The sequence below is a fragment of the Panthera tigris genome, chromosome F3, assembly GCF_018350195.1.
Source record: "Panthera tigris isolate Pti1 chromosome F3, P.tigris_Pti1_mat1.1, whole genome shotgun sequence".
Classification (NCBI taxonomy): domain Eukaryota; kingdom Metazoa; phylum Chordata; class Mammalia; order Carnivora; family Felidae; genus Panthera; species Panthera tigris.
The window spans coordinates 7782051-7808924 of record NC_056678.1 but is presented as its reverse complement, the minus strand read 5'-3'; the positions used below and the strand labels follow the sequence as shown (position 1 = coordinate 7808924).

The 26874-nt window shown below is 43.4% G+C and overlaps 1 protein-coding gene across 1 annotated transcript in view; it reads right to left on the bottom strand.

Annotated features, from left to right (window-relative positions):
- Positions 1–26874, bottom strand: part of PLD5 (phospholipase D family member 5) — a 339966-nt gene that overhangs the window by 297477 nt on the left and 15615 nt on the right. The window lies entirely within an intron of this gene.

Below are 26874 nucleotides of genomic sequence, written 5' to 3'. Positions count from 1 at the left end.
AATTTTAATGCAGTGTGAGGATGTGGGGGCGGGGCTGGAGTTGGGGGTGCCAGCAGGGGAAAGCCCTGTGGAAGAAGTGACCCCTGCAGGAAGAGGGGGGCCCTCTGGGGTGAGACTGGCCTCAGGAGAAGGGAGGCAATTTGAGTCTCTGATAACCTATAGGGGGTGAGGGACTGCTGGAGCCTGGCTCGCGGGAGCCCTAAGGGCAGACAGTGAGGAAGACGGGAGCAGGGAGGCCCCCCAGTCTGGTTAAGGGGAGTATGCCTTGCAGATCGTGGGGTGTTAAAGGAGGGAAGGCAGATTGGTAGCTGTTTGAAATCGATCCTTGGGCAGCTGTGAGGAAGGTGAACCTGAGAGAGAAGAGCCCAAGCAGGAGCCCCAGGAGGAAAGCTATTAAAGTCTTCCTCCCGAGATGTGCTTCAGGTGTGAGCTAAGGCCCTGCAAGTAGGACAGGATGGGATGCGAGGCTTGGGGAAACAGGAGGCAAAAATGGCAACTATGAGCTGGTTAAACAAGGAGATAAAGAAAAGGGAGTTAATTAACAAGAAAATATGATTGGAAAGTGTAAAAGGATGAAAGGTAGAGGGAAGAGAGGGAAGGAAGAAATTTCAGAAGGAAAGGGTAAAATCTGAGATTAAATCTATAGGGTGATTTAACTCTGAACTTCAGTTCTGTGGGAAAATTCCAGATTGAGGAAGGCAGCCACACCTCTCTCCACTTTTCCCAGAGGAAATGGCTCATTTGGAAACACAAATAAGATAGGTCAGGTGTGTGAATACTGTTGGAGTTAATAAGAATTAGAAAAGACTACTCAATTCCCGATGCAAATTTAGCATACAATAAAGGCTGTGTCTCATATAAGTTTGGGAAAGGGAAAGGCTTTATAATAAACTTTTAGGAAAACAGGAGAACTGATTTAAAAAAAACTTTTTTTAATTGGTTCTTTTCCTTACTGCACACACCAGGATAAATTCCAAACAGATCAAAGATTTTGACATAAACTAAACCATACAAGAACTAGAAGAAAATATATGTGAATTCCATTATAATCTGGGACTGGGAACAACTTGTCTAAGACCAATTCAAAATCCAGAAAGAAGAAGAAAATGGTAGATGGATTTAATTACATTAAAAAAAATATTGTTGGCAAAAGTTATTGTAAGTCAAACAAACAGACGAATTGGGAAAAATATCTGCTACTGGCATCACAGTTGAAGGATTAATAAAATAGAAAAGGAAAGAGATCAATCACTGTAGAAAACCAGGCTGGAGACAACACAGTTCACAAGCAAAAAGAAATGGAAATGTCTCTTAACCCCATGAAAAGTTCAATTTCACTCAAAGAGAAACTGAAAGTAGAATTACACTGAGCTATGGTTTTATTCATCTGTTGGATTGACAAAAACCCCAAAGTTTGGTGACAAACTGTTGGTGAAGCTGAGGGAGCAGTCATTCCCATAGACTGCTGGTAGGAAAGCAAAATGGCGCATGTACTTCCTACGGAGGAGAGTTTGGTGATATCTAATTAAACACACTGATGCAGTTAGCCTTTCACAGACCAATCCCTCTTCTAGGAAAATCATGCTGACAACTCCCTGGTAAGAAAATATGAGAAGATGAATGTATGGAGCTCTGAAACAGCAAAAAACTGGAAAGACCATGAGCAGGGGGCCAGTGGATTCAATTATGGAACATTCACCAATGGATGTACCTATCCCTTAATCAAAATTATCAACCATGTGTTCATTGACTTTCCATCCCATCAAATATTATGCAGCTATGAAAAAATAAACAATGAAAGAATAAACCATGAAGTTATAAAAAAAAGAAAAAGTTCCCTAAGGAGAAGCAAAGTCCAGGATAGAGTGGTCAAGAATAGAAACTAGACTTCTTGGAAAGTACTTTTAATGGATTCGACTTTGGATCTATATAAGTTTTTACATAATTATAAAGCAAAATTAAATTTTAAAAAGCAATGCCTAACAATTAAAATGAATGTGTATATACTTGCATGTCTACACTGAGAACATTTACTACAAATGGGTGATAAAACCCTGTATCTCTGTGCACTCCCGGAGGGATATGTCCTAAGGACAAAGAGAACAGTAACTCTTAAATGTTCAGTAACTGCACTGTTGCTGGGTGTTGTTTTCTGAGACTGTCTTACATGTATCTGTGGGATGGATGGAGAAAACAGGTAGTTACATAATGTTCTCATTACATCATTTCCAGTGTTGCTGAGAACTGAGGTTCTCCCTGTGGGAGAAAGAAGACAGAAGATTTTAAGGAAAGGTTAAAGGAAATTGGACTGGCCATGTGCCAATAGATTTTAAAGTTGCATTATGGCAACATGGGGGATTCACAATACTCTTCTATTTACTTTATGTTTGAATTTTTATATATAAAATGTGAAAAGAAGAAAAAAGGAAAGGAAGGGAAAGGAAGAGGAAAGGAAAGGAAAGGAAAGGAAAGGAAAGGAAAGGAAAGGAAAGGAAAGAAAGGAAAAAGAAAATAGAGCAAGTATAATGTTCTAGCATGTCTGAAGAAAAGGATACAGGTATGATTATTTGACACAGAATATGTAAGTGTGATCCTCCCAAAAGAAGGAAGGCTAAGATCTCTTAGTTTTATGAGTCTGCAAACAGTATTATTGAAACTTCAAGTCAACAAATTCAGCTACTAACATGAGCCAGAAAGGATGGCAAAATAAATAAAATTACCCTATCAGAAATAATTACACGGCCTTCTGCTAAAAAGAACAACTTCTTGGCTTCTGGTCATTGCTTGGAAAAATGCTGTTTTATATGTACTAATGGCCTATATTATTATACCACAAAAACAGGTAGCATGAAATGATTCTTGAGCTAGAGACAACTCTGCGTATGATTATACAAGGTAATATATACCTTTAACAGTTTGAAACAAGTCAATAGTGTATCCCCTTTCCTTTCTCAGCAGATTCCTAGATGGCTTCTTAACAAGCGAGGATGGTGTTGGCAGGCCCTGAAAACAAACACCTTCAGCTACATATAGTGAACCAATTCATTAAAAAAAAAAAAATCACCCTTGTTATACTGTATGAAAATAGAAATTACCATTTGTGAACAAAGGTGTTGATTCAATCATTCCCCTGATAACTTCCTTGGTGAACAGTTTGCTCTTGAAGCCAGAATGTCAGCTCCCATTAGGACATGCCACCATGCACATATGTCAATATAGCACTCACGTATCCTCATTCATTCATTTACTTATTCACTCAGTAAACACTTATTAGAGCCCCTGTTATATGTCAGACCGTGGACATACAGTGTGAACAAAACACACAAACATTTCTGCTCCCTTCTCATGAGAAACAAGAAAGATAAATTTTAAAAGTCAATAAAACACATACAGTTTCATGTGGTTATCAGTGCAATCAGAGGCGAGATGGTAATTTTAAAAGATGGCTAGACAGCTACTAAGAGGTAATACAAGTGTAAAGACATAGAGCAGGGGGAAGTTAAGTCATCCAGGGGAAGACTATTCCAGGCAGAGGGAAGAACAAGTTCCAGTTCTGGAGCAGGAATATTCTTGACATTTTTGTGGAAGAAGGGGGTGGTGGATAAGGGATGAGAAGACAGAGAGAGAGAAGCAGGATCAAAGGTCAGCAAGGCAATGAGAGCCCACATCCTGCAGGACCTCTTAAGGCCATTACAAAGGACTTCCCTGAGTGAAGTGGCAGAAAAGTGACCTGATCTTCGCAAAAGGACACTTGGCGAGAATCCTCTCAGGGGATGAGAGCAGACACAGAGAGCTTTTGCCATGATCCAGGGGAGAAATTTGTCCTGGATGAGTCAGAGGTGAGAGCCCATTAGACACACAAATCAAGCATCCCATAGGCAGCGGGATGTGAGTCTGAAGTTCAGGGACGAGGTGTAGTCTCAGGACATGCACATCAGTTGTCCGCATGCAAGAGTATTTACAGAGTGGAGTTTGAGTGGGTCCATCTAGGCAGTGAGCCTGGAAAGAGAAAGGAAGAACCTCTGACACTTCAGTAGTTAGCTATTAGCAGTAAGAGGTGGATTCGGCCAAGAGGATCACAGAAAGGCCAGAAGAGTGGGGTCTCCAGCCACAGAAAGTGCGCTGGCTGGGAGGAGGGGTAATTTACTCCATCAGATTCAAATGCTGTTGGTAGATTAAGTAAAATGGCAACTGAACATGGGGAGGCCTTTCTTGCCCATTGCCAACAGTCTGACACCAGTCGCCTGCCTCCAGCAGTCTGAAGCTACAGCCACCTGCTCTTGATTGAGGGTCCGAAGAGGAAGCGCTCTTGATCCCAGACTCATGTAACACCAGCACCAAATTGGAATAGCACGCTCCAAGGAAAAAAGATACAGGGGCGCCGGGATGGCTCAGTCGGGTAAGCATCCGACTCATGATTCTGGCTCAGGTCATCTCATGGTTGGTGAGATCGAGCTCTGTGTCGGGCTCCACACATTGGGCATGAAGCCTGCTTGGGATTTTCTCTCTCTCCCTCTGCCCCTCCCCCACTTGTGTGCATTCATACATTTATTAATTTTTAAATAAAGACTCATCGTGATCTATATATTCTCTAACAACCAATATTTTAGTTCCCCAGTTGGAGACAGAAGCAGGTCCGTGTTCCTCTAAATGAAGGAAACTTCACATAGAGCCACACAGCATGGGTAGCACCCAAGTCAGCTTTAATGCCACCACAGATCAAGTGCCTCTTCCTTGCTATGACTTCTGTGTCCTTTCTGTCCCCTCCGAGGGCATGAGGGGGGTCACACAGGCTAGGAGAATACTCCAGCTCCCCACTGCACGCTGGGCATGAGCCAAACCTTGCCCAGAGGTGTGAGTTTGTAACTACTCTCTTTGGTTAGAGACTATACCCAGACCCAAAGAGAAGACTGTTTCAGGGACACTTACAAAGCTCTTCACTAAAACTATTAGAACTTGGGGCTCTGGCTCCTTGCTACAGAAAGGTCTTGTAGCCCTTCTACCACGTTGCAAATAATACCATCTTGTAATGAGCACTGGCAGTGAGCCAAGCACCATTACAAATGGTTTCTGTACATTGTCTCATTAATATTCACCAAGCCTTTGTACAGTGGACACATGATATGGATGAGAAAACTGGGATTAAAAAAGATTCGGTCACTTGCCCCAGCTCGCATGATTAGTAAGCAGTAGAATCAGGATTTCAAGCCAGGCATTTGGAAATAAGTCAACATGCTACATCTCCTGCGAATTGTCTGTGGAGGTCAAAATCAGTTCCTACTCTTACAGTTCCAAACTCTATAAGCAGGGTATAGGACTCTGATGCCGTGTAACTTCCCACTCCTATGTCATTACTTAACCCTTCCTTTTCAGGATCCTTACCTTAACAATAGCTCTTTTGTCAAGGTTTATTTCTGCACCACTTCTTAGGATGCAACTAGATGGAAATGTTAGTGACTTTTTTTTAATGTTTGTTTATTGATTTTGAGAAAGAGAGAGAGAGAGAGAGAGAGAGAGAGAGAGCAGGGGAGGGGAAGAGAGAGGGAAACAGAGAATCCCAAGCAGGCTTTACGTTGTTAACATAGAGCCCAGACATGGCACTTGAACTCACAAACCGTGAGATCATGGCCTGAGCCAAAATCAAAAGTCAGACACTTAACCAACTGTGCCACTCAGGCACCCAAAAATGTTAATGACTTTTGCCTACATGGATATAACGATTTCACTGGAAGCAGCAGAAGGATGGATATATACATTCGAATGCTTCCAATTTCCCTATCTTGCTACTTCTCCCTTCTGGATGCATTAATTACCCCGGGCTCATCTTCTACTCACCTCCCAGCCAACGCTTCCCAAACTTCCCCACCGAGGTGGTCATAACGGTATGTGTCTCAGCGGTCTGTCGGAGGTAGACCATCAGAGCTATGAGAGGTCCAGCATTCTAACACTTTATATCTTTTTCAAAAACCAAAGGATGTCAATTTTGCATCTTACAACTTATTCATAATTATTTTAGTATTTAAAAGGTTTTAAACTACTGAATCTTAAAGATGAATGAGAATGAAGACCATTGCTTCATTCTCCTCCTGTGTTCCCAGTGTTTAGGCAGGTCCTAAAGATTTATTGAATAAATAAATAAATAACTGGTGGCTCCAGGATCCAGGCTGGGTTCGGGTCTGTCAGAAGCATCTTCTGAAAAGAACAGTTCCTGTCTAGATATGGCCTCTCAGGACAAAAAGGACAGGTGTGCTGGAGGCTGATCTAAACTTGGTAAAATCACAATGCATGTGTCTGCTCAAAAGTGCTCTACGACACATACCGTGGGGTTCCATCTGCCAGAGCCAATCACATGGCCAAGACTGACCTTGGAGTGCAGGGATTCACAGGGCAGGGATGGAGGGAACACAAACAGTCACACAGCCCTTGACATACACATAAGTGCAGGTTGGGAGGATTTCAGTAAGCTTCCAGAGGAATCTTCTAGAATGACAATGGTCTGGAGGGCTTAGTGTCATTCAGTTGCAAAGGTCGTTCATTTGTATGCGCTTTTGTTGGTGACGTTGCTTTCAGTAAATGTAAATATATTTTGAATGTATTAAAGCAGCTCAACTTTAAATTTTTTTTACTGTTTATTAATTTTTAAGAGAGAGAAAGAGAAGGAGACACAGAATCTGAAGCAGGCTCCTGGCTCTGTGCTATCAACCCAGAACCAGACAGAAGGCTCGAACTCACAACCGTGAGATCATGACCTGAGCTGAAGTCAGCTTAACTGACTGAGCCACCCAGGTGCCCCAAGCAGCTCAATTTTAAAGAAAACAAGGTATTTCTTTTGAGGAAATGAAGAATCCTTATGAAATACAAATATCTTCTCTAGCGAGTGTTTTAACAGTTTGGATTTGGGGGATACCATATTTTCCTAAAGCATAATACCCCATCCTGCCTTTAAAAGTACCATAAAATTTTTGAAAACTTCCATAACATTCAACTGGAGAGGAAGAAGCAATGTTACTGATGCAAAGATTCACTGTCCTTCAATTCTCACAGCACATTCTAAGTGAGGCGGGTTCTAGAAGGTCCTCAGTTTTCAGTCTGCTTCCCAAGTGTTCTTACGGGAGAAAGTCTGTCTAGTTTTTTAAAAAAATTCTTTTCTTTCTTTTTTTAATGTTTATTTATATTTTGAGAGAGAGAGTGAGGGAGCATAAGCAGGGGAGAGGTAGAGAGAAGGAGAGAGAGAATCCCAAGCAGGCTCTATGCTCGGTGTGGAGCCTGATGCAGGGCTCGATCTCAGGAACCATGAGGTCATGACCTGAGCTGAATCCAAGAGTCATATACTAAATGGGCTGAGCCATCCCTGTCCCTTTTTGCTAGAGATACTTAGTTTTCATGCAAGGTCCTAGTCCTGTCTCAGATCAATGGAAAGCACCAAATATATACGTTCTGCTCCCTCCATGTTTCCCAAGGGGAAGGGGGGCGGAAGGGAAGAGGATGCACAGAAAGAGGACATCTGTTACAAAGCGAACTGCCTAATTCATGGCAAGAAGTGCTTGGCTGGTGTGTCCCACTTGTCAGAGAGCTGCCACCTGCCCCACACCATCAGGTGCATCCTCCTGGGCCAGAGGAGATCACGACTCCATGCAACATCATTTGAGAAGCATTTTTATAAAAGGTAGATATGCATAGCAAGTTATCATAACGTGAATTTCCTAGCAATGACAGGATTTTCCAGGTGTTCTTCATTTATATGTTGTGTTGTGTTGTGTTGTGTTATGTTATGTTATGCTATGTTATGTTATGTTACATTACATTACATTATATTATATAGTACCTTTAATTTGCAACCACAATACTTAAGTAATCATGGAATTTATTTAGGAAAAATGGAGTTGAATTTTTCTTTTTTTTTTTTTAATGTTTATTTATTTATTAGGGAGAGAGAGCAAGCACAAGCAGGGGAGGGAGAGAAAGAGGGAGAGAAAGAATCCCAAGCAGCTTCCACACTCAGCACAGAGCCCGACATGGGGCTCGATCCCACAACCATGAGATCACGACCTGAGCTGATATCAAGAGTCAGACGCTCAACTGACTGAGCCACCCAGGTGCCCTGAGAGTTGAATTTTTCTTCAAGTAACTTCACACTCTTGGACACGTTTTTGCAATGACAGGTAACAGCAGAATCTGGACACCCAGCATCCACTGAACAGGATTGAGAACACAGTTTTGGGGGCACAGTGTTGGCAGCAGAAGGTCTAAAAGCATAAAAAAAAAATCACCTCAGTTTCTGCATCCCAGCTCTAAGCACCACGGACTAAAAGAAGCACAAGCTGAAGTTTCTGCCCACAGTGAGGTGACAGTCTAGGCAGAGGTAAAGCATATTTCAAAACAACTGGTAACCAAGGGGATCTGCGAAAGGTTAAAATTTGCATCAAACATCAATTCAAACCTAAGAACAATGTAGAAAAATAAGGAGTGGCAAAGCAAAGCAGAGAGTAAACACAAAGGCATCAGAAAAGTGGGAGGTGATAGGTGTTCTAGAGAAGAGCCTTGCTCTAAGCCTGAAGATGGGGAGCACATCTGGAGGACAGGGACAGCATGCCAAACCATCTGGCTGATTAAATGCACCCTGCGTCACTTCATACTGACACACTCGAGACTACGGTGACCGTGGCTGAGGCATTTAGGCTACCTGGGCCTCAGTTTCTCCATCTATACAAAGGAAAGACCCCCATCAGGTGATTATATCAACAGTACAATGTCTCATCAGAAAGTCACCCCTCACACAGGCTGACACGCCCACCGTTTCTTGCAATGCTAGACTCCATGAGAAGGACACTGTCATGTTCACTGGCCCACCCCCGCGGCTCTGCAGAGGGCCCAGCACATATATAACAGGAGTTCAATGAATGCTGACCAAGCTGCATGAGAAAAGACACTATATCCTACGAGCAACTGTTTCTTCTCTCACAGCCACCTTGTCTGCTAAAATCTTCCTCGCTCAGGTGAAGTTTAAACATTCCTCCCTTGGATGGATTTGATGTGGACAAATTCCTCACACCGAGTTACTTTCTAAGTATAAAGCCAAGAAGAAGCAATAAAAAACAATAAAGCAATGATGACACTGCCCAAAGCCAGGGGCTGTATTCTGCTTCGTTTTACCTTATGGCTGATCATGGGAATGAAAATCAGTGTTTCTATTCCCCTCCCTACGGCTCCTGCATTCCCTCACCCCCTCTTCGTTTTCCATTTATTTTCCAGCCCCCTTCACTCTGGCTTCTGCCCCCGTTGCTATACTGACAGCATCGCTGGGTTCCTTCTATTTTTTTTTTTAATTTTTTTTAACGTTTATTTATTTTTGAGACAGAGAGAGACAGAGCATGAACGGGGGAGGGTCAGAGAGAGAGGGAGACACAGAATCTGAAACAGGCTCCAGGCTCTGAGCTGTCAGCACAGAGCCCGACGCGGGGCTTGAACTCACAGACCGCGAGATCATGACCTGAGCCGAAGTCGGCCGCTTCACCGACTGAGCCAGCTGGTTCCTTCTAAACACGAACTCTAACGGCCCTTCCTCGCCAGCAGTCTGCAAGCACCTCCTCTTGCTTTTTCCTGGGTGAACCAAGCTTATCCCATGACTTCAAAAACTTGGTACCCACAAGACACAAGCCCCTTCTCCACCATAAATTACAGATAGAATTTCCCAATGTTTCCAGAACATTCCCTTCAGCAACCTTGGATTCCATATTATGTAAGCCTGAGGGCATGGTCCCATTTTGTCCTTTTCCCAAAGTTACTCCCAATACCTTTGCTCATTCCTGTGGAAACCACAGAATGATCCTTTTCTCTGTGTGTGACGCTTCAAATCCACTGGGACATCAAGTTCTGTCCACCTCACCAGAAAAAATTCTCTCAAATTGGATCCCTCTCTCAGACCCACTGCCACTGCCTAAGTGTGGAGACTGCACTTGTTAACTGCTTTTCAGAAGGTGCAGAATAAGCCTGTAGCTTCGGGATACATGTATGGCAGTTCACAGACATTTCCTTTGAGCTCTCTGACCTATAGGAATAACAATGTCACAGAGTAAAATAGCTCCTGACATTTAAAATAACTGTAGAGGTGCCTGGGTGGCTTAGTCAGTTAAACGTCCGACTTCGGCTCAGGTCATGATCTCATGGTTCGTGGGTTCGAGCCCTGTGTCGGGCTCTGTGTTGACAGCTGGGAGCCCGGAGCCTGCTTCGGATTCTGTGTCTTCCTCTCTCTCTCTATGCCCCTCCTCTGCTCATGCTCTGTCTCTCTCAAAAATAAACTTTACAAAAATTAATAACTGTAAAGATGAGGCAAATCTCTTCCATTTAAAACTTAGGCAATGCAGGGGCACCTGGGTGGCTTGGTTGGTTGAGCATCTGACTTCAGCTCAGGTTATGATCTCACGGTCTGTGAGTTCGAGCCCTGCATCGGGCTCTGTGCTGACAGCTCAGAGCCTAGAGCCTGCTTCGGATTCTGTGTCTCCCTCTCTCTCATTCTGCCTCTCTCTCTCTCAAAACTAAACATTAAAAAAAAAAAAAACTTAAGCAATGCAATAAAAACAATTAACAAGAAGGCGCCTGGGTGGCTCAGTCAATTAAGCATATGACTCTGGGATTTTCGTTCAGGTCATGATCTCACAGTTCATGGGATGGAGCCCTGAGTTGGGCTCTGTGCTGACAGCATGGAACCTCTTTGGGGATTCTCTCTCCCTCTCTCACTATCCCCCTCCCTTGCTTGTACCCTCTTCTCTCTCAAAATAAATAAACTTAAAAAAAACAATTAAAATAAACAAGTACATTTCTGTAGCTCACATCAATCTATTCTTAGATTATTAGAGCAGAGACTAATTATTAACTCAACCTGTTTCCTTCTTGGGAACACAGCTGGGTTGCACTCCCCACTGGTTCTGGTAGTTAGGTGCACCCAGGGGGCCTGAGCTCCAGCCTATGGAACAGGAGGAGAAAGGGTGTGCACTGTGGTCAGGCTTGGCAAATAAAAACTTTGCATGCATGACCCTGTGCACTTTTTACCCTTCTGAGGCTTGATGGAGGTAAGTATCCTGCAAGCCTCATGCTGAAGCACCCAGAGCAACTAGATGGAAGGAACCCGGGTCCTCAAATCCCTGCTCAGAGAAAAGAAAGGCACTTGCCAATCAGGAAACACATTCTGAACTTCAGCTGAGCAAGCAATGAACTTCTTTCTACTGAATCTGTAATTGGTTTAATATAACAACATTTACACAGAACGTGCATACTGTCTTTCATCATGTAAGTTAACTAACTCTGTGGAGGGGGAAAGGAAATAAAATTTACTGTACGAACTCACTGAGATTTTGAGTTTCATGTGTTACAACAGCTGGAATTACCCTAATTAATACATGATTATAAAGCAGAATGGTCATTACCTGGCACATTAAGCCATTCATTTGGGGGATCAAAAGTCACGAGAATACTATAACTATAAAAAGTTTCTAGAGTTTAACTCCAGAGGGTATTGTCAAGGTTAATGATAGTTATTAATAATTAACACAATTATTAACATTACAAAGCAATACTGTCACCTTGGTGCCCTTTCTCATACTTGGACCAGAGGAAAGCGTATGTCTTCTAAAGTCTCCCAACTATCATGTGTCTCATGTTTGAACAAACAGAAAGCTGTGGGGGCACTTGCGGGCTCAGTCAGTCAAGTGTCCAACTTCAGCTCAGGTCATGATCTCATGGTGTGTGGGTTCGAGCCCCGCATCGGGCTCTGTGCTGATGGCTCAGAGCCCGGAGCCTGCTTTGGATTCTGTGTCTCCCTCTCTCTCTCTGCCCTGCCCCTGCTTGAGCTCTGTCTGTCTGTCTGTCTCTCTATCTCAAAAATAAACATCAAAAACAAAATTAAAAAAAAGAAATCTTATGAAGGTCCATCCCACAGCATGTAATAACCACTCCCGACCACGTTAACTCGAGAGCGAGTGAAAAGTACAGTGAAGGCAGATGTGAACGTGAAAGGCTTTCTTTCTAGCTCATCTTCATACTTTAGGATCCAGCAAGGTCTAAACTCCTGGAAATTTTACAAAGCAGAAACTCCATCATCACATATGGAAAGCTAATTGCTTTCCTTTTTAACATACTTATTCTTAGATCAGTCTGGGCATCATCTGGAGCAGACTGACGATTAGCTGATGAAGTGTTTCCTCGTGCCCACTAGAACCAACAGGCAGCAGAGAGCCTCCAGAGATGACCTTAACTGCCCTTCCCACCAGGAATGACGCGTGCTTTAAAGCGGTTGTGCTTTGCCCATTTTTTTCCCCACTCTTACGAGCAAACCTGACTAACAGACATTCTTTAGTGCTCCCGATGAACAGCTATTCTCTGGTCCGAACAAAAAACCATGAGCAGTAAAGATGGGAGGACCAGGGCAGGACATTGTCATCATCAGACTGAAACAGAGTTGCATCCCTCTTCGTTCTAGAAGATGAAATCCTCTGGAGCTACAGGGCCAGAAGTTTTATCCTAGAAAAGTTCCAGAAACTTCCAAATATTTTTCTTCTCATTGTCTCCATTTTAGGCAGACGCAGTGAATTCTAACAGACTGTTGGGGAAGGCTAGGGTGTCACCAAAACCTCCTCAGAGAAACAGCTATTTTGGACTGTTTGGCACAGTGAGTGTTTAAAATAAATGAAAATGCACTCTGCTGAAGTCTTCCGGAACAGGAACGAAGGCCAAAATCGCTTCCCATGTTGCCTGCAATTGCGTTGGCTCATAAACCAATTGCAGAGTCTCACAGTTTTGTTCTATATGAGGACATATTTACTCTCTGGCTAGAAAAATAGCTCGCAACTACTCTTCCAATGTTTATTCTTAAACAAAAATTATTTTACTAGGTACAGAGCTACCAGTGCACGGAGGTTAGGGGGGAGAAAAGGATGGGCGTTCAGCCCTGGTTTAGAAACTCCTTAAAACGGTTCAGCAGGCAAGTCTATCTGTGCAAAATGTCAGGTTATCTTTCAAGATCCAGAAGCACAGCACATGGCCTAAGTCAGCTCAGAGAACTCAGCTGCGGGTCACCTGCTCCTTCAATGTCATATTTAACCCAAGCAGCTGCTCCCATAACCCATGACTCCCTCTCCTACGTTTTTCTGGTACTTTATCATCTCATATCGTAGTTGCACCCTGGAAAAAAAAATGTGCAACAAACTTTTCATCGTACAAATTGTACAGTTAGAAGAACAAGGGGAGAGAAAAGGGAGCAGAGAAGGCGGAAAAAATATATACCCTGGAAGAGCAGTGGAGAAATGTTGAACTGTGTCAAAAGAAATGACACAAGTGCCCATTTAGTTGGGGCCAGCAGGCACCTGCCTCTGTGATGGACACAGAGGCCTCCGGGCAGAGGCTCAGAAACAGGCAGCCACCCTCCCGTAAAGCTGGACATGGTCTTGCCAAGCTACAGGACATTTCTCGGTCCCTCCATCCTCCTGATGCCAGGGCTCTGCGAACAGCAAGCTACAGTTCAAGGGTGAATGGCCATGTAAAGGTCATCTGATGAGAATTAAGATGTCACAAATAATATGAAAAGGAAAAGGAAAACCTGATCTTGGAAAAGTTCAAATGACCCTCAAAGCCACATCGAGTTTCCTTTGATGTCGATCCAACTTGAACATCAGCCACAAGGTTTGCATTGAACTCAGGAGCAGGAACACAAGCCTTCTGGAAACAACTGAACGCACAGCAAATCAAACCAGCAGCCTCAGTGTAACTGCAGGGACTATAAACAAGAATGGAAATATTCTTCGTGCATTTATCATCATGGCTCCGGGAAAACTGTATAAAATATTTTCACTGGTTTCCTGACTGATTACCATTTTTACTTCTTATCATGAGTCCATTCCCAGTGGCATTACACCACCTTTCTGTAGCCAAGATTAAGCACTCCTTCGGCATGTTTAAATCACCATGAGGATTTGGCCATAAAATAAAAACAGAAATCTGAATTTATGAATTAAAATGTTCATTGACCACACTTCTCCTCCAAGCAAATAACGTTTATAGATGCAATAATAAGTGAATATATTTATGATATGGATGCAATTGTCCTCCTCAGGAAAATACAGAGTTCATTTTTAAGGTTTTTCTTTTTTTGAGCCAACGAATACTCCAGCCCCTAATTCCTCCCCATCCCCAACACACGAAGCACATGGACTTGGGGCTCACCACTCCCTAGTGGGGCCACAGGAAGCACCAATGTGGCTCGGCCCCACCTGTCCAGACATGATGTCCATGGTCTCTGCCACTTCAGGCTCTGTGACTCCCTCGGGGACCAGGAATCCAGGAACCACACTGGAATCCCATGAAGCTTCTTCCTCTAGTCTTCTGAGTGGATGTCAGTTCCAGTATAGCTCAGCCTCCTCAGGCTGCCATAAGAAAAAGCCACAGGCAGGATGAATGAAACAGAAACATATTCTCCCCCAGTGCTGGAGGCTGTAAGTCCAAGATCAAGGTGCTGCCTACTTTGATTCCTGGCGGGGGCCCTCTTCCTGGCTCACAGATGGCCACCTTCTTGTTTTGTGTCCTCCCGTGGCCGAGGAGGAGAGAGCTCTGTGTCTCTTCCTTGTCTTATGAGGACACTAAACCCATCATGGGGGCCTCACCCACATGAACACATCTAAACATTCTTATCAATAAGGTTGCTTATGTGATTAATTGTTTTATATATTGGGGGCTCCCAAATTCGGTGCATAGACATTTATAGTTGTTAGCTCTTCCTGATGGATAGACCCTGTAATTATTATATAATGCCCTTCTTCATCTCTTGTTACAGACTTTAATTTAAAGTCTCGTTTTTCTGATGGCTACTCCAGCTTTCTTTTGATTTCCAATAGCATGATATATAGTTCTCCATCCCTTCACTTTCAATCTGAAGGTGTCCTCAGGTCTAAAATGAGTCTCTTGTAGACAGCAAATAGATGGGTCTTGTTTTTTTTATCCATTCTGATACCCTATGCCTTTTGATTGGAGCATTTAGTCCATTTACATTTAGTGTTATTATTGAAAGATATGGGTTTAGAGTCATTGTGATGTCTGTAGGTTTCATGCTTGTAGTGATGTCTCTGGTCCTTTGTGGTCCTTGCAACATTTCACTCACAGAATCCCCCTTAGGATCTCTTGTAGGGCTGGTTTAGTGGTGATGAATTCCTTCAGTTTTTGTTTGTTTGGGAAGACCTTTATCTCTCCTTCTATTCTGAATGACAGACTTGCTGGATAAAGGACTCTCAGCTGCATAGTTTTTTTCTGTTCATCACATTGAAGATTTCCTGCCACTCCTTTCTGGCCTGCCAAGTGTCAGTAGATAGGTCTGTCAATAGTCTTATCGATCTCCCTTTATATGTTAGAGCATGTTTATCCCTAGCTGCTTTCAGAATTTTCTCTTCATCCTTGTATTTTGCCAGTTTCACTATGATATGTCGTGCAGAAGATTGATTCAAGTTTCATCTGAAGGGAGTTCTCTGTGCCTCTTGGATTTCAGTGCCTTTTTCCTTCCCCAGATCAGGGAAGTTCTCAGCTATTATTTGTTCAAGTACACCTTCAGCCCCTTTCTCTCTCTCTTCATCTTCTGGAATTCCTACTATATGGATATTGTTCCATTTGATTGCATCACTTAGTTCTCTAATTCTCCCCTCATACTCTTGGATTTTTTTATCTCTCTTTTTCTCCGCTTCCGCTTTTTCCATAATTCTATCTCCCTTTCCTCTGCCTCTTCAAAGCGAGCTGCGGTCGCCTCCATTTTATTTCACACCTCATTTATAGCATTTTTTAGCTCCTCATGACTATTTCTTAGTCCCATGACCTCTGTAGCAATAGATTCTCTGCTGTCCTCTATGCTTTTTTCAAGCCCAGCAATTAATTTTATGACTATTATTCTATATTCTTGTTCTGTTATATTGTTTAAATCGTTTTTGATGAATTCGTTAGCTGTCACTACTTCCTGGAGTTTCTTTTGAGGAGAATTCTTCCATTTCATCATTTTGGGTAGTCCCTGCAGTAGCTCCAAATTGCAGGGCACTTCCCCTGTGCTGTCGGGAGTAACTTGTGTTGGTGGGTGGGGCCGCAGTCAGACCTGATGTCTGCCCCAGCCCACTGCTGGGGCCACAGTCAGACTGGTGTGTACCTTATCTTCCCCTCTCCCAGGGGCAGGACTCACTGTGGAGTGGTGTGGCCCCTGTCTGGGCTACTTGCACACTGCCAGGCTTATGGTTCTTCTTCGATGGGACACTGAGATATCACCTCACACCAGTCAGAGTGGCTAAAATGAACAAATCAGGAGACTATAGGTGCTGGAGAGGATGTGGAGAAACAGGAACCCTCTTGCACTGTTGGTGGGAATGCAAATTGGTGCAGCCACTCTGGAAAACAGTGTGGATGTTCCTCAAAAAATTCAAAATAGATCTACCCTATGACCCAGCAATAGCACTGCTAGGAATTTACCCAAAGGATACAGGAGTGCTGATGCACAGGGGCACTTGTACCCCAATGTTTACAGCAGCACTTTCAACAATAGCCAAATTATGGAAGGAGCCTAAATATCCATCAACTGATGAATGGATAAAGAAATTGTGGTTTATATACACAATGGAATACTACTTGGCAATGAGAAAGAATGAAATCTGGCCATTTGTAGCAATGTGGATGGAACTGGAGAGTGTTATGCTAAGTGAAATAAGTCATACAGAGAAAGACAGATACCATATGTTTTCACTCTTAGGTGGGTCCAGAGAAACTTAACAGAAGACCATGGGGGAGGGGAAGGAAAAAAGAAAACAGAGAGGGAGGGAGCCAAACCATAAGAGACACTTAAAAACTGAGAATAAACTGAGGGTTGATGAGGGGTGGGAGGGAGAGGAAAGTGGGTGATGGGCATTGAGGAGGACACCTGTTGGTATGAGCACTGGGTGTTGTATGGAAACCAATTTGACAATAAATTTCATATTAAAAAATAAATTAATTAAAAAAATAATAATATTAATTAATTAATTAAAATAAACATAATTACCTCCTAAAGGTGCCACCTCCAAATATCATCAGGCCAGGGGTTAGGGATTCTACATATGAATGCTAAGACATAAACATTAAGTCCATAATCCCCAGAAATGACCACAAATGACCCATGTGCTTACCATACACCCTCCCCACCATTTAGTTGCTATTCCTACTGGCTGGCTGGTTCCTTCCCATAGACTCTCTGTCCCTTGCTAAAACAGGGTCCTTTCCCTGAACAGCACAGGACCCAAAGCCCTGCCTTCCTCCTGCTGTCCTGTTTCTCTCAGTCCAGCCCCAGCCCCAGCCAGCAGTGATAGTCACTCACAGGAAAGGCACATGACTTTCCTGTTCTGAGTTTGGCGCTGGTTCTCCACTCTTGCTCCAATCCACTGTTGAGTCTAGATAAACTCAGAAAATGGCTGGACCCACGAGCATCGTGTCCTCTTGCCTGCCCCACACATCTCTGAACTTGGGTCTCTGGGTTCATGCCTCATCACCCACTCTGCTTCACAGGGGAGGTTCTGTCCCTGGACCCAGCACCTTCTCTAGCCCTGCCATCCCGTGTGTCCTCAGACTAAGCCTCATGTCCAAGCCCTGAGTAATTTACATGTGTCTAAGGAAATGTGGCTTTGATTTAAAAGCTGGTTCATAGGGGCGCCTGGGTGGCTCAGTTTGTTAAACATCCAACTTTGGCTCAGAGCCTGGAACCTGCTTAAGATTCTCTGTCTCCCTCTCTCTCTGACCCTCCCCTGCTCGTTCTCTCTCTCTCTCTCTCTCTCTGAAAAAGAAACATTAAAAAAAATTTTTTTAAAGCTGCTGCATAAAACCACCCTGGGTCATCTCAAAGACCCTGAAAAAACACAGATATTTGTCTTGTGTAGCCATTGTCTCTTTTAAAGGAGAAGAGACTTCCTGGGATGATCTCTTCTAGGAAATTGAGGTAAGAGGTAAATCAGGGTGGGGCACCTGGGTGGCTCAGTCAGTTAAGCGTCCAACTTCAGCTCAGGTCATGATCTCATGGTTCCTGGGTTCAAACCCCACATCGGGCTCTGCACTGACAGCTCAGAGCCTGGAGCCTGCTTCTGATTCTGTGTCTTCCTCTCTCTCTGCCCCTCCCCCACTCATGCTGTCTCCCTCTCTCCCTCTCTCAAAAGTAAATAAACATTAAAAAAAATAGGTAAATCAGGGTGAGATCAAGTTCTGATGTAATTAAATCTGTCACCCATGTCACTGCACCAAGCACATTCCACTGTCACCCCACTCACCACGTACCATGATCCCACTGTGGCCCCCGCTCACAGTGCATCACAATCCTGCTATATTTCTCATCTGTGGCTTATTTGAACTTCTTTTGTTTTAGCTACTTCAGGAGGAAATCAATGCAAGAGCACCAACATTGATCAACACTGGCTGTCACCTGCCTAACAGACTTTGTCAACAGGATAATGGAAATTTAAGTCACATACACCTGAAGAGTCAAGCGTCTGGGTATTTTGAAGATTATATGTATCCCTTCAGTTGTGTTAACTTTAGTTCCAATCACACTAGAAAGCCATTAAGTTTTAGGTATTCCTTTCTCACGCAGTGCCGGTGAAAACCAGAACAACAAATCATAACTATGTTAGAAGATCATAAAGTTAGGGGTGTATCAAGTCAGAAGGCTCAAGGAAGCTCTCTGGGCTGCTGGTTGCTTAGCTCACTTAAGTGCCCTAATCCCACCCCTCTGAGGGAAGTCACTGAGGGTCACAGAAATCCTACAAGGAAATCTGAGAACCCACCTGCTCTGCTTGCCATGAGCTAAAGTGAGATGACCCATGTCACTGGCAAACGTGAAAGGAGCATATAGAAGTGGAAAGTGGGCATTCATGGAATCGTAAAAGCAACGAGACTCCACGCTGTAATTAGCACTGCATCATGACTGATAAACATTTATTGGGTACCCACTTACTGTGGGTAAGGATCTATGGGGAATTTATGGCTTTATACTTTATGGCATAATATTTTTGTTTTGTCTTACATCGTTCTCAGCTCATCCACTATACATACAAGTCCAAAGACCCCCCTGACATCTGGGCAGGACAGGAAGAAAGAAATGGAATAACATTAAAGGGATAAATACTGACAAAACCAATAATAAGTATTAGCAGTAAGCCATTGATTCCCACTGGAAACCAAAGAAGAAAATTAGCTTATCCTAAGACGAGGACACAATGGAACCCGTCAATTTCGGGAATTCCTTGTGAGGTCTAAGGGACCAAGGGAAGATACAGGAGGGACCATCATCCACACCTGTGTGTGGTCCGTGCCACTGCCCAGTGCTCATAACTGGAAGTTCTGTCTTTAGAAATCTGTCACCCAAGGCTGAAGCTTAGACCACTGATCAGTCCCTGGGACCTTTGTCCCCAGGACACGCAGCCACACAGGAACAAAGGAAATTCTCCTCTTTGTCCAAGATGATCCCAGGAAACCTCACCGTGGCATGAAGCCTAGAGGACAGTTGAGTGCCTCAGCACAGGACGTGGACAGCACAGGAGGACCAGAGCAGAGCAGGGGGCATCGCTGACGAAGGCCATGCTCCTGGGCACTTTTACCTATTTTTCTCACTTAGATTTTCGTGCACAAAGCTCAGATGGAAAAACCACAGGGGAAAAGCCACAGGGGGTAGGGGAGCCGCCAAAAAGACAAAGGCAGACTCCAACAGGAAGACGTGGCCATTTAAAATGAGACGGAGTTGGAATTTTTCAGATTAAAAACCCTCACTCCACATGCTGCAACTTGACAGTGTGCCCACTGCATCCCCGTGTCAAGGTTTTTGTGGCAGATGGCAAGGAGCAAAATGACCCCAAAATGTCAATCCTTTTTTCTTATAATAAAGAGAAGCTGGTAAAAATACACAAAACAGTGGGGAGAAAAAGTAACAAGAAAACTGTGAGAGCCCTTCCTTTCCAGACATAGAGCAACATCTACTAGTTCCCAGAAGCTCTAATCCTTCCACAAAACACAGCTCATGCTCGGTAGAGGGGCTTTAAGTAAGATGCTCTCTTTAATTTTTTGTTGGCTTGTTTTGTGCCCCAGGAATTTGTATTTCATTCTAGAGCAAAGATACACAGGTTTGTATTGTCTTCCCTTTATATGCAAATGGAGTGCTCTAAACATACTGTTCTGGGCCTCACCTTCTTTTCTTAGTATATTGAGGGCTTTATTCCATATGTATTCTTTCACTTATTCATTCAATCAACAAATACTTACTGAGCACCCACTATTTTCAAGGCAGTGGTCCAGGCACTTAATGCAGCAGTGAACAAACTAACCACTTCTTTGCTCCTAGGAGGCTAACATTTAGTAGAGGGAATCATACCAAAAAACCCAAGGTCTAATAAATATGTATTATGTCAGATTATAATAAGCATTATTTAAAAAGAAAATAGGGGCACCTGGGTGGCTCAGTCGGTTAAGTGTCAGATTTCGGCTCAGGTCATGATCTCACGGTTCATGAGTTTGAGCCCCGTGTCGGGCTCTGTGCTGACAGCTCAGAGCATGGAGCCTGCTTCGGAGTCTGTGTCTCCCTCTCTCTCTGCCTCTCCCCTGCTTGTGTTCTGTCTCTCTCTCTCAAAAATAAATAAAAACAATAAAAAAAATTTTTTTTAAAGAAAATAAAGCTGGGTAAGTAAGAGGACAGAGTGACAGGGGTCATGAAGAGAAAGGAGCAAGGCTTGCTTTGTGTGATGACATTGCAGTCGTGGATGTGAACAGAGATGTGGATTTCAAAAGGGTATCTGCTCAGACAGAAAGAAGAGCATGTGCAACGGTCCTGAGACACATTATGAGATGATCACAACTGAGGAGCAGCAAGGAGGTCACCATGGCTAATGTACAGTAATCACGACAGAGAGTAACAGGAAATGAGGTCACAGAATGAGGAAGAGAGACAGATTTTAAAGACTCTTGTAGCCCCCGGTCAAACATCTGGTTTTTGCTCTGAGATGGCAAGTGACTGGCGAGTCTGGAGCTGAGAAGTGATGGGCTAGACATATGTTTCAGAGTGATCACTCTGACCGCTGTATAGAGAGAGGCTGCTGCCGCTGTGGACACAAGGAGACCAGTCAGGAGACGGTGGCAGGAGTCCAGGCACAAGGTGACACCGGCAGGGACAGAGCAGGGACATGGACACAGTGGGTGGCGGCCAGATTCTGATGCCTTGTGAATGCCGAGCTCCCAGAAGGTGCGGGTGAACTGGAGATGTGGGGAGCGGAAACAAGAGAAGTACCAAGGATGGCTCTGGGAGTCCCAGCCTGAGCGACTGGAAAGACAGAGCTGCTGCTGAATGTGGCAACAGCAAGGCTGGGAAGGGAGACGCAACCCAGATGCTGATGTTAGACACAGCAGATCTGATACGTCTGGGAAACCTCCAAGTGAAAGTGTCAGGAGGCCACAGGATCCATGAGCCTGGAGGTGACGGAGGCTGGGGGTGGGGACGGAGACGTGGGAGCTGTCAGCATACAGACAGCGTTCCGAGACACCTATCCATTACAAACACTGCTCAGACTCCGCTTGCTCCTTTTAAACAGCTTCATGACAGGAAACTTTAAATTATATCGCAATGCAGATCTTCGCTTGGAGAAAAGGTCAGGTTGCAGGGTAGGGCGGATCCTCATTATTCACAGATTCCGTAGTTGCAAATCTGCCTACTTGTTAAAATTTATTTGCAACGCTAAAATCGGTACTTGCAGGGCTTTCTCAGGTACTCACACAGCGGTGAAAAGTTTCAGTCGCCCGACACACACATCCCCAGCGGAGGCTGAACAAGCAGATGCTGTGCCTTCTTGCTGCAGTGTTCACACCATACCGATGTGCCCTCCTTCATGGTCTATTTAGCACCATGGTTTTTTGCGGGTTTTTTTGTCTTGTTCTTTTTTTGCATTTTTGTGATTTTGTTGGTGATTTCCCTGTTCAATACACCCCCCCAACCCCACTCCAAACAAACTGTTGAACTGCGTTATGGCTCTCCCAAGCACAAGAGAGCTGTGATGTGCCTCACAGACCAAATGCGTGCATTAGAAAAGCTTGGTTCAGGCACGAGTTACAGTGCGGTTGGCTGTGAGTTCAACGTTAATGAATCAACAATATGTGTTAAATAAGGTGTCTTTGAACAGAATCACGCATAGGCCAAAGTTATGTATTGATTAGTTGAAGAAAATACTGTGACCTGAGGTTTGTAGGAACCTAAGCCTACATTCCCTCTAGGAGCACCTGGTCAATATTCACTAATTCAGCGTTTGTGGTGACTTTATAGAACATAACGGCCACAAATAATGACAACTGATTTACTTTTAGATCTTTCCTACCCTTGACATGGAAGCATAAGACTGAAATTACTTAGAGGAATCATCCGCCACTACTCTACACCTTAAGCTAAACCTCAGAGAGGCCAACCCAGAAAGGTGGGGCTGTGACCTATTTTTAAAAAGTAGTAGAGAAGAAAACCAAAACCCAGAAGAACTCCATTAGTAACTCTGTAGAGGTCAACGGGACAAAAGAGGCCACTCTGGCATAAAGATTATTTTGAGTTAAAAGCAATCAGGACCCAACAGTTTCAGAAAGCTCTTTACATCCCCCACAACTACTTAATAAGAATTTAGATAGAGCCCCTGCTCCAGGGAGAGAGCTATCACCATAAATAACTACTTTATGATATGAACAAGGTATGGTATACAGAAAAGAACCTAGCAGGGCCACTTTGATCAAAGTCCTCTCTGTCCCATTGTGTCCAAGTGGCACCAAACATTTGTGTACCACACACTTACTCTTTTTCATTGTCCCCAAGGTTTGCTTTCCTTCCCTTTGAAGACCCAGGCCCCTCCCCTCTTTCCCCTTAGTTGTACATATACACTGCATTCTGCCTGGCTTTAGAATTTCCACACCTGTGTGGATTCCCCATACATACTCTGCTACATTTTCTTTTCTCCTGTTCCACTGTGTCCTGTCAATCTGATTCTTAGTCTGGCTAGGACCTGGAAGGGGACAGGAATTCTCATCCCCCAACAAGTCTAACGATCTGTGCACAGTGGACTCCCAATAAACGCTGCTAACAACGTTCAAAACCCACTAGGAGTATCTAATAGCTCTCCTTGTCGGAAAAGTATCCTTGTGTCTTACCCAAATTCCCAGCACAGTTTAAAACTCCACCTGCTCTTTGCACCCATGGTAGAAATGCAAACTTGACCGCTAGCTTCTGTTAACAACAGCCCTTCACACACTCCAACACATAGTAAATTGCCCGGCACTCTTCCATTGTCTAAATAAAAAAAAATCCCATTTACTTTACAATTTCTTTCTTCAATGTTATTTTCCCTCCTCCAATTATGTAAATGGCACTCGTTCTGTTTTAAAACACGGACAGTCATGTCATCTTTTCCATCCCATTAAATGATGAATTGCAATTTCCATCTTCTTGCCTCCAGAGCCCACCTGTCGTCATAAATGTTTAACTGATAAGGTCATTTCCTATCAAGATCTCCATTAGCAACTGTTTTAATGTGTAATTGTTCTACTGATCCTTCTGCTTAAGGATTCACTTTTTTTATTATAAAAACATCTCTACAATGAAACCATGATTAATTATTAAAGACAACGGCTCAAGTGCACAGAGAAAGCTTTTTATCTAAAAGAAAACAAGGACAACAAAGTAACACGGAACATAATTAGCCTACAAATGGAAGCTGATTATAGAGAGATTTAATGTTTATTGACTCATGTTTTTAGAACATGTCCACCTTGGGAGAAGTGGGGATTTGGATACAAGCTCAGGGACCATTTATTTTCAGTCCTCACTGGCAATAGTGTTCAACCTTTGAAAAAAGCATTTCTTCTAGTTTGGATCATCAGGAGGTTGTACCATGTTCTACCCACCACCTCATGGTCATATTTCTATGACCTTTAGAATCTATTCTAAGAATTTGTGTAGAAATTAGTGCAAGAACTTAAAAGAACAAAGAAAAGAAGCTTCACTGGGTTGAGAAGCTAACCTATTAGAAAACATACGGCTGGACAAGGCAAGAGAGAATGGGGTAGCAAGATAGGAAACTAGGAGTCCTGAAAATTGAACCCCACATCTGGAAGGCTGTATGTGACCCCAGATTAGTCACATGACCTCCTGGTATTTAAGGCCAGGTCCTCTCTCAGACATCCACTGTTTCAAAATCCTGGGCTTGCGGGGAATACAATTAGTTGAGGCTGGAGGAAGATCAGTGACAGCCCAAATTCACAGGCGGTTACAGCCAAGTTAACTGAGGGTGGACATGGTATTGTATTGCCTGTCGCACACACGTCCCTCCACAGAGCCTACCAAGTGACCAGCAAGCAGGACATAAGACACCATACTCCCCAGTCTGGAGGTAAATTTCAGGCTTGTCTCAAACAAGGTGTTCGGTCATTTTCCAACAATTCAAAAATGTCATTGCAATGCCAACTGGGTGCTCTACAGTTCAATTCAATCTGACACTAACTACCCGGAGTTAGCACAGACCCCACAGGCTAAGGGCTCAGTCCCATAAGACTTCCTCCACTTCAGATAGCAATCAAATGGGGTCCCCAGGCCATCTGCACTTCTGCCTGGATCACTTCTGCCTCTCCCATCCCCATATGATAATTCTCTGCAATGTCTCACAAAACTTAGGAAAGCACTATATTTGTGATTACATGTTTATTACAAAGGGTACAGCTGAGGACCAGCCAAAAGGAAGAGATGCTCAGGACCAGGAATGGGGGGGGGCGGGGAGTGCAGTGAGCGTTTCCATGTCCACTTGGGGCATGCCAGCCTCCCAGCACATCAATGTGTTCATCAACCCAGAAGATCCCTGGGCTTTGTCATGTTAGGGTTTTATTTTGTTTGTTTTTGTTTTTATCAAAGCTTCATTATGTGGTCAGGATTAATTAAATCATTGGCCGCTGGTGACTAAACTTAATCTCTAGTCCCTCTCTCATCCCAGAGGAGTGAGGGATATGTGGAGATGAAAGTTCTAACCCTCTAACCTGAAACCATAAAACTCCTATAAGAAAACGTAGGCAGTAATCTCTTGGACATCAGCCTTAGCAACATAGTTACAGATATTTCTACTCAGGCAAGGGAAACAAAAGCAAAAATAAACTATTGTGACTATGCCAAAATAAAAAGCTTCTGCACAGTGAAGGAAACCAACAACAAAATGGAAAGGCAACCTACTGGGTGGGAGAAGACATATGCAAATGACATATCTGATATGGGGTTAATGTCCAAAATATATGAAGAACTTACACAACTCAACACCAAAAAAATGAATGATCCAATTAAAAACTGGGCAGAAGACATGAACAGACATCTTTCCAAAGAAGACATACAGATGGCCAAGAGACACATGAAAAGATCTCTTGTCACTCATCACGAAGGAAATGCAAATCGAAACCACAAGTGAGATACCTCTCACTTCATACCTGTGAGAATAGTTAGTATCAAAAAGATAAGTGTTGGTGAGGATACAGAGAAAAGAGAACCCTCATGCACTGTTGGTGGGAATGTAAACTGGTACAGCCACTGCAGAAAACACTACAGAGCTTCCTCAAAAAACTCAAAATAGTTGGGGCACCTGGGTGGCTCAGTCGGTTAAGCGTCCAACTTCAGCTCAGGTCATGATCTCGTGGTTCGTGGGTTCGAGCCCTGTGTCAGGCTCTGTGTGACAGCTCAAAGCCTGAAGCCTGCTTCAGATTCTGTCTCCCTCTCTCTCTGCCCCTCACCTACTCATACGTGTATGCACTCTATCTCAATAATAAACATTTTTTTTTAATTAAAAAATTAAAAATAGAAATACCATATGGGACTCCTGGGTGGTTCAACTGGTTGAGTGTATGACTCTTGATTTCAGCTCAGGTCATGATCCCAGCATCATAGGATTGAGCCCTGCAGTGGGTTCCATGCTAAGCATGGGGCCTGCTTGGGATTCTCTTTCTTTCCCTCTGCCCCTTTCCCCCCCTCCTGCTCTCTCTCTCTAAAAAAATTTTTTTTAATTAAAAATATTTTTTTAATAAAAAGAAATACCATGTACTTCAGAAATTCCATTCCTGGATATCTACTCAAAGAAAATGAAAACACTAGTTCAAAAAGATATATGCACCCCTGTGTTTATTGCAGGATTAATTACAATAGCCAAAATCTGGAAGCAGCCCAAGTGTCCATAGATACATGAACACATAAAGAAGATGTGGTACATACAGAATACTACTGAGCCACAAAAAAGAATGAGATCTTCCCATTTGCAACAACATGGATGGACCTAGACAGTATAATGCTAAATGCTATATATCAGATAAAGACAAATACAACATGATTTTACTCATCTGTGGAATTTAAGAAACAAAACAAAGGAAAAAAAGAGACAAAAAAACAGACTCTTAAATACAGACAACGCTGGTGATTGCCAGAGGGGTGGTGGGGGGAGGCAAAATAGACGGGGGTGAGAGTAGGCAAAATAGACGAAGGGGAGGCAAAATAGTGGGGGTGAGAGTAGGCAAAATAGACGAAGGGAATTAAGAGGTACAAACTTCTAGTTATAAAATAAATAAGTCAAAGAGATGAAACATAAAGCATTGGGAATAGTCAATAAATATTACAATAACACTGCATGGTGACTACATTTATCATGGTGAGCAATGAGTAATGTATAGAATTGTAAAATCACTATGTTGTACACCTTAAACTAATATGACATTGTCAACTATACTTCAATAATAAATAAATAAATGAGCTGTGCAAGGGCCGGCCCTGCCTTGAGTCATCTCATTAGCATAAAAGGCACAGTGGAAAGG